This window comes from Chionomys nivalis, chromosome 14 (assembly GCF_950005125.1).
Source record: "Chionomys nivalis chromosome 14, mChiNiv1.1, whole genome shotgun sequence".
Taxonomy (NCBI): Eukaryota; Metazoa; Chordata; class Mammalia; order Rodentia; family Cricetidae; genus Chionomys; species Chionomys nivalis.
In genome coordinates this window covers 57,925,485-57,939,820 of record NC_080099.1, presented here as the reverse complement: position 1 = coordinate 57,939,820, position 14,336 = coordinate 57,925,485, and the positions used below count along the sequence as shown (strand labels likewise).

At 38.6% G+C, this 14,336-nt stretch overlaps 1 protein-coding gene across 15 annotated transcripts in view; it reads left to right on the top strand.

The window, feature by feature from the left end:
- Window positions 1-14,336, top strand: part of Dtna (dystrobrevin alpha) — a 378,064-nt gene that overhangs the window by 180,430 nt on the left and 183,298 nt on the right. For all 15 annotated transcript variants that reach the window (XM_057788655.1, XM_057788654.1, XM_057788650.1 and 12 more), the window contains exon 2: window positions 2,602-2,728. The gene's annotated coding sequence lies outside the window, so the exon portion shown is untranslated. The remainder of the gene's footprint in view (window positions 1-2,601; window positions 2,729-14,336) is intronic.

The following is a 14,336-nucleotide window of genomic DNA, read 5'->3' as shown; positions in this document are numbered from 1 at the left end:
AGGTAATTCCCTTAGTAAACAAAAAATTGCTTCTTCAATACCATATCCCTAAGATAGGGCATTAAAAGTCAACAAAATGCATGTTTCTCTTGTGGCAGGCTGTCGTGAGATACTGACTTCTAATTCCAACCTGTGCCCTAGCTAGAAATTTCCCAGGGAGTTAAGCAAAAGAGATAATATATATTTTATTTCATGTATATGTTTGTGTGCCTGAGTGCTTGTATATACACCACATGTGTGCAGGTGTCTGTGAAAGCCAGAAAAGGGTATAGGATCCCCTAGAACTTGAGATACAGGTGGCTGTGAGATGCCCGAGGTAGATGCTGAGAACTAAAATCAGGACCTTTACATGACCAGTAAATGCTCTCAACTTCTGACCCATCTCTCCAGACCAAGAGATAGTGTTTTTACTTGATGTCCTAACACTAAAATTTAACTTAACTCACACTAGAAATTCTGAGTTTCTGAGTTAGGCAACCTAGAATTTAAGTTAGCTGACCTATAATTTAAATAAAAATAAAAAGAGAAAAAGTTATCATTTTCTATTTCCACCTACTGTTCAAGTGGGAATGAATGTTGCTTTCCAATGTCCTGTAGGCTGCAGCATACCAGAGAATAGGATTGATGACTTTAATTCACAACAGTTTGGGAGGCAGCCACTCTCAGGTTCTGCACACGCTGGGTGTGCCACAGGGACCAGAAGGCAGTAATAGCAAAGATGGATCTACCTCTGTATTAGACACTGGTATTTAATCACTGTCCCTGAGATACAGGCTGAAGCAGGGCCACTTTTTGGTGGAGGAAGAATAGAAAACATGAAAATCATCTTGCAATTGGTTTATCATCTAAGGTACAATTTTTATTAACGTTATGAATCTTATCAAGGTAGTCACCTGTGAGATTCTTCAGCACAGTGACTTTGTGGATGCCACCTGGTCTTTCAAGTCTGCTGCAATCAGCAGTGACCGGGGACCAAAATAGAAAATCAACATGCAAAGGACCCAGCCTAAGACTGACAGGGAGAGGAAAAACAATCAGAAATGGGACCCTAAGAAGTCAATAGTGAGTCTATATTGTCAGTTATGTGTAAACTTACTTATATGTGTGTATGTATGAAATATGTGATTATATAAAAAGATTGTGTTATAAGCTCCTGTTTATTTTCTCATCCTGTGGTTTGAAGCAATATTAATGAGATCAGGAATAATATTTTAATCTGTAGCTAATTTCCAAATACATGTCTATTGTTAGTTTACCAGAATACCTATTTTCAAAAAAAATAATTATGATATACTTTCAGAAAGCAAAAAATTAGCAAAGTAGTTCAACTGCAACAACACATTTAATTCAAATGATGCCAGATTGTGTGTCCCTAGAATGTCATACAGGATAGGGAAGGTAAACTCTAATAGACACAAGAGCCAATTGCACTGTGAGAAGTTACCTTCTAGTAATAAGTCTTAGGATATAATAATAATAAGTGATGCTGAGAGTTCAGATGCGAAGAAAGAGAGTTTTCAATGTGTTTCCAAAATCAAAAGACATCTGAAGCCAGATGGGAAAGCTCCAATCACTATGGTGGTCATTTTAGACAGCTCAGGTTGAAGAACATTCGAGAGGAGTGTGCAGGAATGTCACTTGGGGCAGAGGGCATCCAGCATCCTCGGGGATCCTTTCTTCCCTTCCCTTCCCATCTCCACTCTCACCTTCTGCCCTTCTCCTCACTCCTTGCTTTATCTCAATAAATGGGTTGCAGAGCTTCAGGTTTCTGCTCCTCCAACTATCTGGCACCTGGAATAACAATGCCAACCACAGGCAGGAAGAAGTGAGTGATCCAGGAGATGAAGGGTAGGGTGTGTTGGGAAAGAGATATTGATGAAGATACATGTAATGTACCTGGGTCACTCTCAGGGCAAGGATCAGGAAACCTTAGGCACCAGGTGCCCGGCTCTTCTTTCTAATATATAAGTTCTCTCAGCAAGCAAAATATTTCAAAAAATTCACTTTTAAAAGACATGAACTATTTACTATTTATATGTGATTATTCCATATCACAATCGCCATATGGATTACTAAATAGCTTTAGGCTGCCTTGCTCTCGTCAGCTCTTGTGGGATAGCTATTTAAAACTGCTCAAGTTTATGCTCTCAGGGAACATGTTGTTCTGAGGCATCTGACCTCCGCAGTAATTTCCTTGGCTTTAGTAGAAATTATGATGGTGCAATATTCTAGAAAATTGCCTATTCAGAAAACAGAAGAATCCATGTTCTCTCATTTCTCATTCTTAATCAACTGAAAATAAAGGGCTATATTAAGAACTCATAGCCGTTGCTAACCAGCTGCCTCATCCTGCATGGTGACTTCATGCCTCCAGGCCTGACCATCCTCATCTGTCAAAGAACATCTAGAATAAAAGTTCATTTGTCTCGGCTAATGAAAGCTGAGTTGCTGAGTAGGGTATTCCAAGTTGTTAATAGTGTAGAGGGGTTTGTAGGAAGCCGTGTATTCTAGAACTTCCAACTCAGGCCCCTGTTTCTGTAAGCATGTTAGTATAAATGGCTCAATGCAGGTGTTTTGTTTTGTTTTTTATTTTCTTTACAGATAAATTGGATTTACAAGCCCCAGGGAGCACTTGAGAAGCCTTCAAATGCCACAATCAACTGTTACTTCAAAGAAAACTAAATAGATGGTTCTGGGAGGTCCATGCTGTTTCTTCATTGAATTTTAGGTGAGTGCTTAAGACAAAATTGATTAATCTAATCTCTCAAAATATGCTTTCCTTCTTTGCATAAAAAGTGGGGTTACATAGTATCAATATCTCTCATTCCGTACTTTCAGGGAGTTCCCAACTAAAGACTTTTAAAGGTAAAGTCCTTTATTCTTGTTTTTGTTCTGTAAACAGAAGCTATCTGGACTGAAGTCACATGAGAGATGGTTTATTCTGTGGGAAAATCCACAATACTTTATCCTATTCCAAAAGTTACCTAATATTTTAAAATATGAAAATATATTTTAGAATATTAAGTCTGAATGAGGTAGCAGATAGCCAGGTTGATGGCATAAAGGAAAGGAAGGTTGATGGTGGTGATGTTAGCATGCCATTAAGTAATTCCCAAAGCTTCCTGTTGGGGATTTTATATTGTCTAAATTAAAGCTAAAGAACAATAAAGGTGAGGTACACTAAATCTTACAATGCGCTGGACAATGAAACATAAACAGTGTGCGCACACACAGATGCACACACAGACACACACACACAGCTTTGTTTTGTCTGGCTATAAAATAAATAAACAAGTCCATGTTGAATTATCAGTTGTAATTAGCCTCCAATGGTACAAAAAGACTAAAGTCTCAAATTAGTTGTATAGAATTTTCCTGGAACATGCTGCCATTCTTCAGCAAAGAGGGAAACGAAGAAGGTGAACGGTAGTCACACTGAGAATCCCAACTTCGTCCCAGAGGAGCTTTCGAAGCAGCATTGTTTTATTGTCTACTTTAAAGAAAGGCCGTGGCCAGAACATCAGAATAGAGTCATGTTTAGTTCTTAACTAAACAATGCAACTGATAGAGCCCCACCAATCATAAGTCTAATCCTACAGGCACCCATGCTTTCTCTTGACGTTAAAAGTTATGCAAGTGAAAACTGTTTAATCAACTTAAAGCAGTGAAAATACAACAGAAATCAAAGTGACATCATTACAAGTTTGAAAACAACTTTGATTAAAATTCAGATCATCATCCACTTTAAGCAAAGAAATAAAAGATCAAAATCCTGTGTATGGTGGAATGACTGCTTTCCAAACACCAAGCTACCCTCTCTTGTTTTGATTAACTTCACAATGAAAACAAGAGATCCTCCAAGTCCTAAGTGTGTGTAAATTCTCTTCACTGAGATTGAGTATAGAACTAAAGCACTGATTTCCTTTATTTTCAAGAGATTTGTTTGTAATTCCCAAGAACTAAACTGAGTACATTTCAAAACTCTTAGTAAATCAATTTGGCTCATGTAGCCATTACTCCAGAAAAGAAAATGAAAATGAGAAATGTGTTTCTGAGTTCTTCATTCTGCAGCTGTGCCTGTCTGTGGCCATTTTTATCTTCAGGTCTATTGCTGGTCTTGTCCAGGTCTAGCCACATCAAGGACTGAACCCAATTGGGCTATATTTCATCACTTCCAGCTTCCCCAGGTGATTTTTAATTCTGACATCCAGGGACACTACCTCTTCCTTTGTTCTTAAGAACTCTAAATGTCAGTGCCTGTCACTTCTTACTATGACTTAAATACCTTAAGGCTCCTTTACAATCCCCAGCTGTGGTGGTTTGAATGAGAATGGCCCTCAAAACTAATATATTTTTTTTTTAATCTTTGGCCTCAAGGTGATGTAGCTGGTTGGGAAGGATTAGGAAGTGTGACCTTGTTGGAGGAGGTGTGCTACCATCAGGTGAGGCATGCCTGGTGTTCACACCATCACAGCTCCTTTCTTGGCCTCTTGGTTGTTGTCTCAACATGTAAGCTCTCAGTTGTTGCTCCAGCAACATTCCTGAGTGTCTGCTGCCATGCCTCCCACCATGATGATCATAGACTCCAACTCTCTGGAACCACAAGCCCCCATATTTAATACTTCCTTTTAATAAGTTTCCTTGGTCATGGTGTCTCCCACAGCAATAGAAGAGTAACTAAGATACCAGCTTAGTTTCCCAATTTTTCCATCTTTTGTGTAATCATTTCATTAGACTAAATTCTGTTTTACATAGTTAATGTTTCTCTTCCTGGCTAAGTTCTAACTGATCTACCCATTAGAAATTATTGAAAAAAAATGTAAGGTAGATACTTGCTTTTCCCCCAACCACAGAAAACAAATGATTCTTGGAAAATTAAATTTAAAGGTATAATTAGGTTTTTTTCTTAACATACATAGCCTTTATAGTAAAACATTGAGATATTGAGATGAATTATAGACTCAAAAATGACACTAAGAATATAAGTCTCTGTCAGAACTCACAAGGTGCTTGTTATCAATCAAATAAAGAAGGAGAACATCACTAATATCCCCAGAAAAGTAACTCACAGCTTCTTCCAGTCTGTTCTCCCAAATGAAACAAAATCCTAGGCTGCATCACCACTGGCTGCCTTGTGTATTCATCAATAGAATCACACATTGTATCCTGTGGTTATGAATCATTCCCTTTCAAAGGGAAATAATTGCTATTTTAGAACAAATTGTGGTTTCCAGAAAAACTGAGAAGAGGGAGCAGGTTTTGCCTGCATTCTGCCTGCCCCCCCACATGCATGGCCTTCCCAGCTACCAATACCCACCACCTGGGAAGGTGTTTATTACGATCAATTATCTACATTGACTCATGACCACAGATAATTCTGTGCATTAGTGAACATTATAAATCTTTGTAACATGAGGGGCTGGCTTGTGGGGTTTCTGTCCTCCCACCAGGTCCCACAGCCGGCAAGTCCCAAAGAAAATCACACAGAGAGTTCTACATTAGGTTATAAACTGATTGGTCCATTAGCTCAGGCTACTTATTAGCTCTTATCACTTATATTAACCCATTATTCTTATCTATGTTAGCCACATGGCTCGGTACCTTTCTCAGGCAGGTAGGTTACATCTTACTTCTCAGTGGTCTGGGCAGGAATGGGAGGAATGGTGCTTCCTCCTTTCTAGAATTCTCCTGTTCTCATCACACCCTCTCTACTTCCTGTCTGGTTGACCCACCTATACTTCCTGCCTGACCAATCAGTGTTTATTTAAAATATGATCGACAGAATACAGACAATTCTCCTGCACCAAATTTTGACAGAAACACATGACCTGTGTCCATCATTGCTTATCACATGCTTCTACTGTCCTTAAATTTTTTTCCTCCATGCTATACCCACTGTATTTTCTGTAGACCCAGAGTTCTGCAGTTTCTGAATTGCCTTGTTAAAAATCACAGGGTGCATGGCCTTTTCATATTTCCCTACTTCACTCAATGATGGGCATTTAAATTTCTTCCTTTATTTTCATGTCTTCAAGACTTACTTCTGCTTCAACCTAAATATGATTCCCTGCTCAGATGTGCCACAATGTATGCTTCTATTTACAATTACAAATAAAGCTAATGTAAACATCTATGCACAGGTTTTGTATGCTCATCTGCATAAATAACAAGGGATATGCTGCCTGGACTGGAGAAGCATATGTTTAGCATAGTAAAAGACAGTGACCCACTTTGCATTTTTACCAGCAATCAACACATACCCTGTAGCTTCCTTCTTTCAAGAGCATTGGTTGTTGTCAGTGTTTTGGACCTTGGTCATTCTAATAGGTGTTGTGTAGCTTTGGTTTTATTAGCAATTCTCCAGTGGCAGATGATGTAGAGCATCCTCGCATGTGCCCACTCGCCATATGTAGGGTGTCTTCCATGAGGTGGCCGTCTGGATTTCTGGCTCACTTTTGAATTGGGTTGTTTGTGGTTTTATTATTCTATTCTACAAATATGTTGTACATTTTATATCTTTTGCAGATACTTTTCCTAGGCTGGGTTTTGTCTTGTCTTGAAGAATGGGGAGTAGAGACAATGAAAAACAACTTAATATACTTAAAACCAAATTCTAAGTTATATGATATTGCATGAATTTGTTATTACTGAAAACAAAATGTTGTCACCTTTTCCATTTTCCATTCTAAACTAATGGAAAGATTGTTTAAAATTTTTAAATATACTCTAAGTACGGTTTTTATTTCTTTAGTGTTCAAATATAAGCATCATTGTATCTGACATAAGAGTAAAGCCTCATCTAGAACTATGGTTTCATGTTTCTTTATTCATAAATTTTCACCTACAAGTTGAATCTGACTTTTCACTCTTAACACTTATTATTTATTGCCCTAAGAATTCTTCACATTTTTTATAATAAATACCAAATATATTGAAAATCAAAGTGGTCAGGAGGCCAGTGCCTGTCTGGCTTCCCAGCCCCTCTTATAAGCTCTTGTGTTGTTAAAACATCTGCTCACTTGATCATTTTGCTAAATGTAAGGGCATCGCTGTTCTCATTTCTTTCCCATTTATTTCCTAGACATTTTCTTTTTCTGTCTTATCTTAGAGTCAGTCTATCACAACTGCTCATCTCTCCATTTTAATGTACTGTGGTTATCCTCAGAAGGACATCCTGTCCCTTATACCAATATTTTCTATCTATTCAACCAATGCTAATGTTCACTCTGAACTCTCTAATTTAGAATCCTTTCAGACAATGTCATCATGGGCAGAACAGAAGTGCTCCTGAAGCTGAAAGGCACAGGGCTCAGCAGTTTTTTGTGGCTTAAAAGGTAGTAAGTACCTGATATTCCCAAAACAAATATTTTCTTTATTTTGGTACAATATTGAAAATTCAAATCACAAGCATTTGTCTCCAGAATACATAAATAAGACTTTATACAGTTGATTTTTTAATCAACTTGGAAAGAAAACACTTTCACTAAATATGCTACATTATTATATAATATATGATTATATTATATAATATATGATTATATTATATAATATATGATTATATTATATAATATATGATTATATTATTATATAATTATTGGATAATATGTAAATCTAAGGAATTGGCTAGGAGGATACAACTTGAGTGATAGAGTAGACACTGGCTTTGTAACCCTATAAACTAGTGTACTATGTGTCACACTATAGGTAGTTTCTGTATAAATACCTGATGGGTGATGAAGACCATGTACTGGACAATTCATGTCATATATTCAGCTTCATGATTAATCGCTTTATGTTATAGACTCTGTTTTCTCCTTTACTAAGAATACTAGATCGCGGAAAGACATAATAACCTAGCCAAGTTTCAGTGAACATTGTATAAAGCATATGAATGTTCAAACGAAGACATTCTGGTTTCTAAGCCCGTAGACTTCATATGGTTCACTTCCTCTTATGTGAAATCATTATAGAGTACACCAATATCAGGACAGCATTCTGTGTCTTAAGTTTTTGTACATTAAGCACAAATTTCCTTTTCAATGTCCTTTCTCTCATTTTCTTCTTTAAAGACCAACACCAGCTTTCTAATATACATTCAGATTTCATCATATCTATGCTTCAATTCTTTATTCTTAAGTTATTATTTTAAAAAATATCATTGGTACTTTTATGCCATTTAAAAATGTGAAATTTTGATAAAGTTATTGAACTTCTGTGCCTAAAGAGATGCATTTATTTCATTTTAGAAGCAAAAAAATCATACCCATGAAACAACAGAACATCACTCCTGGCACATAATCAGTAGCTAACAAACAGTAGATGCTGTGATTCAATCACCCTTGCAGACTGCTGACTTATGGCCACTCTTGGCTGCTCCATCAACCAGAGAATAATATCTATGCCCTGTCTTCTTCAGAATTCCATTGTGTGGGCACAGTAGATTTTGTGCAACTTGTGTTTGCTCCCTAACAGCTGATCATTTCATTGCTAGGATAAGAGCATCTTCATCTTTTCTAAACTGTGTTCTTCAAGCCCTTCCCTTTTACACACTTAGGTTCTTCTGCCCAGACTCTACTTTCATCAGCATTTCTCTCCAAATGTCCCTTCCCCTGAATTCCTTCTTCAGTGCTTGCAGCATCAAGATCCTCTGCTACTCTTTCACAAAGACTATTGAAGAATGCCCTTGGGCCAATAGCTGGCCAGTCTTACCAAGAATTACAAGCCTGTGTAGCCATCATTAGCAGATCTGAGACTAGTGTAGACAGCAGAAAGAAAAGCAACCTTCTACCAGTCATTCACAGAATCGTGTTCTAATTTCTCATATTATTTCCCTTCCTTCTTAGTTTTTCATAAAAGATAAATGTCAGCTCTTTTCAGTCTCTGTGACACTTTTGTGCCGAGCTCAATGTGATCTTGCTTTCTAGTTTATTGACAGAGTGGGGAAATCTCATATTTGGGGATGGCATTAGGTGTTCCCAAAGTAGTTGATTATAATATAAGCTTGTAAGGAAAGAGAAGAGCTCCATCCTGTGAAGGAGACCTCCCACAGAGGATTGAAGCCATTTGCCAAGACCAAAACAGATGCTCCATGAACCTCATAGCTTTCCATCTTCATAATGATCCTCTGATTAGCCGCTGTTGTTTTTGCTGTTCTGATATAATAACTAAGGTTCTGGTAATTTGGGTGACTTACCAAGGACATACTTCGCTAAAGATACGCCCTTTCTTCTGAGAAAACTCTCACTCTAAATCAGCTTTCCCATTGAGTCCTGTCAGGCCAATAAGCAAGGTAGACACTTTTATATATTTCCTTGGGTTACGCCATTCGTTAGCCTACAAATCGTTTCTTACTAGCAAGTACATATACATTTAAGCTGGTATTAAAGTTAACATTATGTCTGTTTAACAAGAGTTTTTAGAGGCAGCACAGTATGGTTCCGTGTGTTCTTTGTGTAAAATCCTCCTTTACTGCTATTCACATATGTCTACATGATCAGAAGCTGTAGCCTGATAGAAACTTGGACTAATGTCTCTGGAATAACCCCTTGGGCCAGAGTCTTTAAAATCAAGAATTTCTATCTCCCCCATTTCTCCTGAAGAAACTTTGTAAAGTAAATATTTATGACCAATTGTAGAAGATTTGTAAAGATGGAAAATAAAATTTACCCTAGATTTAGCGACACCATCAGCACTTCTTAAAGGAGTGTATAGGGCTGTAAGAGCCCTGGCTATTCTTGCAGAGGACTCAGGTTCAAGTCCCAGGACCAGCTTAGCAGCTCACACTCTGTACCTCCAGTTCTGGCCCTCTTCTGGCCTCCACAGACACCAGGCACACATGCACGGCACAGAAGTGTATGCAGGCGAAATTCTCATGCGTGAAAAATAAAAACAAATAAGTCTTAAATGAATGCCTAAAAGTGTTCTGAATTTCCGATTGTCTCAAGAGAATAAAGCATGTCTGTAGTACATTTCTCAGTTCTGGGGATTCCTAACAGTTTTCTAGCAATAGGCTATCAATCTGACTGTCTGTTTGCTTTCAGATGACTCAGATAAATAGCTGCAGACTGTCTCAGGGAATTTGCGTAAATGAGTAGGATGGCTGCCTTTTTACTATGAAAACATTTTCTGGCTGTCCTATATCCTTCTTAGTACATAAGCAACCCCGGGGTCCCACGACTTCTGTTCTGAAGCTGAAATTCTTCTCAGGGTAGTAATATCCACGAAGGGTCCATTTGGAGAAAAACAGCATCCGTGCGGATAAAGGTCCCGTTCTTCTTAACCAGATGCAGCAGCAGACTTCTCCCAACCTCAGTTAACTAGGTTGTGTTTCGTCTTGCAACACATTGGCCACATGGAATTCTAGACTTTCTTTGTGCTGCTGGTACCACCATGTGTAAGATACAGTCCATACTCCTTCAACCGTTGGCGCAATCCCACTGTACCTTATTTTCTTCTTTCCCAAGAAAACTTTCTCTGGAAGAGTTTTCAGACATTAAGCACAATGTTTAAAACACCCTAATATAAAAGCTTTTCCATTTACTCCCAGATTTCCCACTCATGTGTGTGTGTGTGTGTATACATGATACCTGAATAAAGCACCATAAATGAGAGCTTATGTCTTCCTGTAACTTGGCTGTGAAGAGGAACTCTTCCCTGCTGTAGACAAGACTTCAAAATCCTCCAGCTCTAAGGCTGCAGTGTGTATGGCTGTAGCCTGCAAGCATGTAGGACTTCTGAAGGATATGAAGGCCCTCAGATTTTGAGGTTTCTAAAGTCATTCTAGTCAGTTCACAATTGCCGTCTCATGAAAATATGCAGAATTCCTTTTGTGTCCATACCCGGAGTTCATGCTTAATGTGTACTGTCTGCAATAATCTATGGTTGCCAGGTAACCAGTGGAGGGATGTCAGGGTCTGCAGTGCATCAGAGGGTAACTGAGATGCTGACGTTCTTTTCAGCTGGGTGACCTTAGCCCTATGTCTACCCTCAGCCATGCCAGGTGTTTGTAACAGCAGGAGAAGCAGTACTACCTTCAGAAGTAGCTCACCAAGTCATAAAACTGAGAAAACTTACAGTAATAATGTCCTTCTCTGATCTAGTAGATTTTAAGAATAGCCACAGTGGCAAAGTCACTCTATTCTACTCTGTCTAAATGCTTTGCATTAAATTAAAAAAAAATAGTTGCTTTAGGAAGCAATGTGGAGAGTGTGAGCAGAGAAAGGTGCTGGCAAGGAAGCCGCTGTGCACCTCTAAGAGTGACTGTGGATATGAGGAAGTCATGGTCATTGTTTCAATCTGTGATATTCAGGACACGGAGATGACAGCTTTCAAAACCCCAGGAGGGAACATCACCTCTCCTTAGATGTTTAACACTTTAAAGGTTGAGAATGTTATGTTTTCATGAAAACAATAACAAGTATACTATTGAGCTGACATAAAAATGACCATTCATTTTCTTTTTTTTTTTTTTTTTTTTTTTACAGACTGCAAAACTAAAATCTGCATATCAGAACAATAAGCAATTCATATACAACACTGAAACTGCCAGCAGAAATATTAGTCATAGGAAAGTGAACACCTTCATTTTATCAACAAACCAAACTGCTCTCAAATAACCAGAAATGAATGACAAGGATATCTGTAACTCACATACATGTAAGGCAAAGAAGAAAATGGCAAATCAAATCAAAAGGTCCCTTATTTTCCTTCCTTTAATTTTTTAAAAGATCATGCACTACTATTGTGTTTATACCATTTTCATCTCTCTTTTCCTCTGACCCCTTCCAGGCCCTCCTCACTCTCAATTTTATTTTATTTTTTTTTTCTTGCTGATTTTTTTTATTAATTAATTAATTTAATTATTAAAGATTTCTGCCTCTTCCCCGCCACCACCTCCCATTCCCTCCCCCTCCCCCAATCAAGTCTTCCTTCCTCCTCAGCCCAAAGAGTAAGCAGGTTTCTCTGCCCTGTGGGAGGTCCAAGGACCACCCACCTCCATCCAGGTCTATTAAGGTGAGCATCCAAACTACCTGGGCTCCCACGAAGCCATTACATGCAATAGGATCAAGAACCCATTGCCATTGTTCTTCAGTTCTCAGTAGTCCTCATTGTCCATTATGTTCAGCGAGACTGGTTTTGTCCCATGCTTTTTCAGTCCCCGGCCAGCTGGCCTTGGTGAGTTCCCGATAGATCATCCCCATTGCCTCAGTGTGTGGGTGCACCCCTCGCCGTCCTGAGTTCCTTGCTCATGCTCACTCTCCTTCTGCTCCTCCTTTGGATCGTGAGACTTCAGTCCAGTGCTCCAATGTTGGTCTCTGTCTCTGTCTTCTTTCATCGCCTGATGAAGGTTAATATTCAGGGGGATGTTTATATGTTTTTCTTTGGGTTCACCTTCTTATTTAGCTTCTCTAGAGTCACGAATTATAGTCTCAATGTCCTTTATTTATGGCTAGAAACCAAATATGAGTGAGTACATCCCATGTTCCTCTTTTTGGGTCTGGCTTACCTCACTCAGGATAGTGTTTTCAATTTCCGTCCATTTGTATGCAAAATTCAAGAAGTCATTGTTTTTTACTGCTGAGTAGTACTCTAATATGTATATATTCCATACTTTCTTCATCCATTCTTCCATTGAAGGACATCTAGGTTGTTTCCAGGTTCTGGCAATTACAAACAATGCTGCTATGAACATAGTTGAGCATATACTTTTGTTGTATGTTTGGGCATCTCTTGGGTATATTCCCAATAGTGGTATTGCTGGGTCAAGAGGTAAGTTGAACCCGACTTTCCTGAGAAACCGCCACACTGCTTTCCAAAGTGGTTGCACAAGTTTGCATTCCCACCAGCAATGGATGAGAGTGCCCCTTTCTCCACAACCTCTCCAGCAGAGGCTATCATTGGTGTTTTTGATTTTAGCCATTCTGACCGGTGTAAGATGGTATCTTAATGTTGTCTTGATTTGCATTTCCCTGATTGCTAAGGAAGTTGAGCATGATCTTAAGTGACTTTTGGCCATTTGAACTTCTTCTGTTGAAAAGTCTCTGTTCAGCTCAGTGCCCCATTTTATAATTGGATTGATTAACCTTTTACGGTCTAATTTCTTGAGTTCTTTGTATATTTTGGATATCAGACCTTTGTCAGTTGCGGGGTTGGTGAAGATCTTCTCCCAGTCAGTGGGTTGCCTTTCTGTCTTAGTGACAGTGTCCTTTGCTTTACAGAAGCTTCTCAGTCTCAGGAGGTCCCATTTATTCAATGATGTCCTTAGTGTTTGTGCTGCTGGGGTTATACGTAGGAAGTGTTCTCCTGTGCCCATGTGTTGTAGAGTACTTCCCACTTTCTCTTCTATCAGGTTCAGTGTGTTTGGACTGATATTGAGGTCTTTAATCCATTTGGACTTGAGTTTTGTGCATGGTGATATATATGGATCTATTTTCATTCTTCTACAGATTGACTTCCAGTTTTGCCAGCACAATTTGTTGAAGATGCTATCTTTTTTCCATTGTATACTTTTAGCTCCTTTATCGAAAATCAGGTGTTCATAGGTTTGTGGGCTAAAGTCAGGGTCTTCTATTCTATTCCATTGGTAGACTTCTTTGTTTTTATGCCAGTACCAAGCCGTTTTCAGTACTGTAGCTCTGTGATAGAGTTTGAAGTCAGGGATGGTAATGCCTCCAGACAATCCTTTATTGTATAAGATTGTTTTGGCTATCCTGGGTTTTTTGTTTTTCCATATAAAGTTGATTATTGTCTTCTCCAGATCTGTGAAGAATTTTGATGGGATTTTGATGGGGATTGCGTTGAATCTATAGATTGCTTTTGGTAGAATTGCCATTTTTACTATGTTGATCCTCCCAATCCAAGAGCAAGGGAGGTCCTTCCATTTTCTGGTGTCCTCTTCAATTTCTTTCTTCAAAGACTTAAAGTTCTTGCCAAATAGATCTTTCACTTCCTTGGTCAGAGTTACCCCAAGGTATTTTATGCTATTTGTGGCTATCGTGAAAGGTGATGCTTCTCTGATTTCCCTCTCTGCCTCCTTATCCTTAGTGTATAGGAAGGCAACTGATTTTTTGGAGTTGATTTTGTATCCTGCCACATTACCAAAGGTGTTTATCAGCTGTAGGAGTTCTTTGGTAGAGTTTTTGGGGTCGCTTATGTATACTATCATATCATCTGCAAATAATGAAAGCTTAACTTCTTCCTTTCCAATATGGATCCCCTTGATCCCCTTATGTTGTCTTATTGCTATTGCTAGAACTTCAAGCACTATATTGAAGAGGTATGGAGAGAGTGGACATCCTTGTCGTGTTCCTGATTTTAGTGGGATGGCTTTGAGTTTT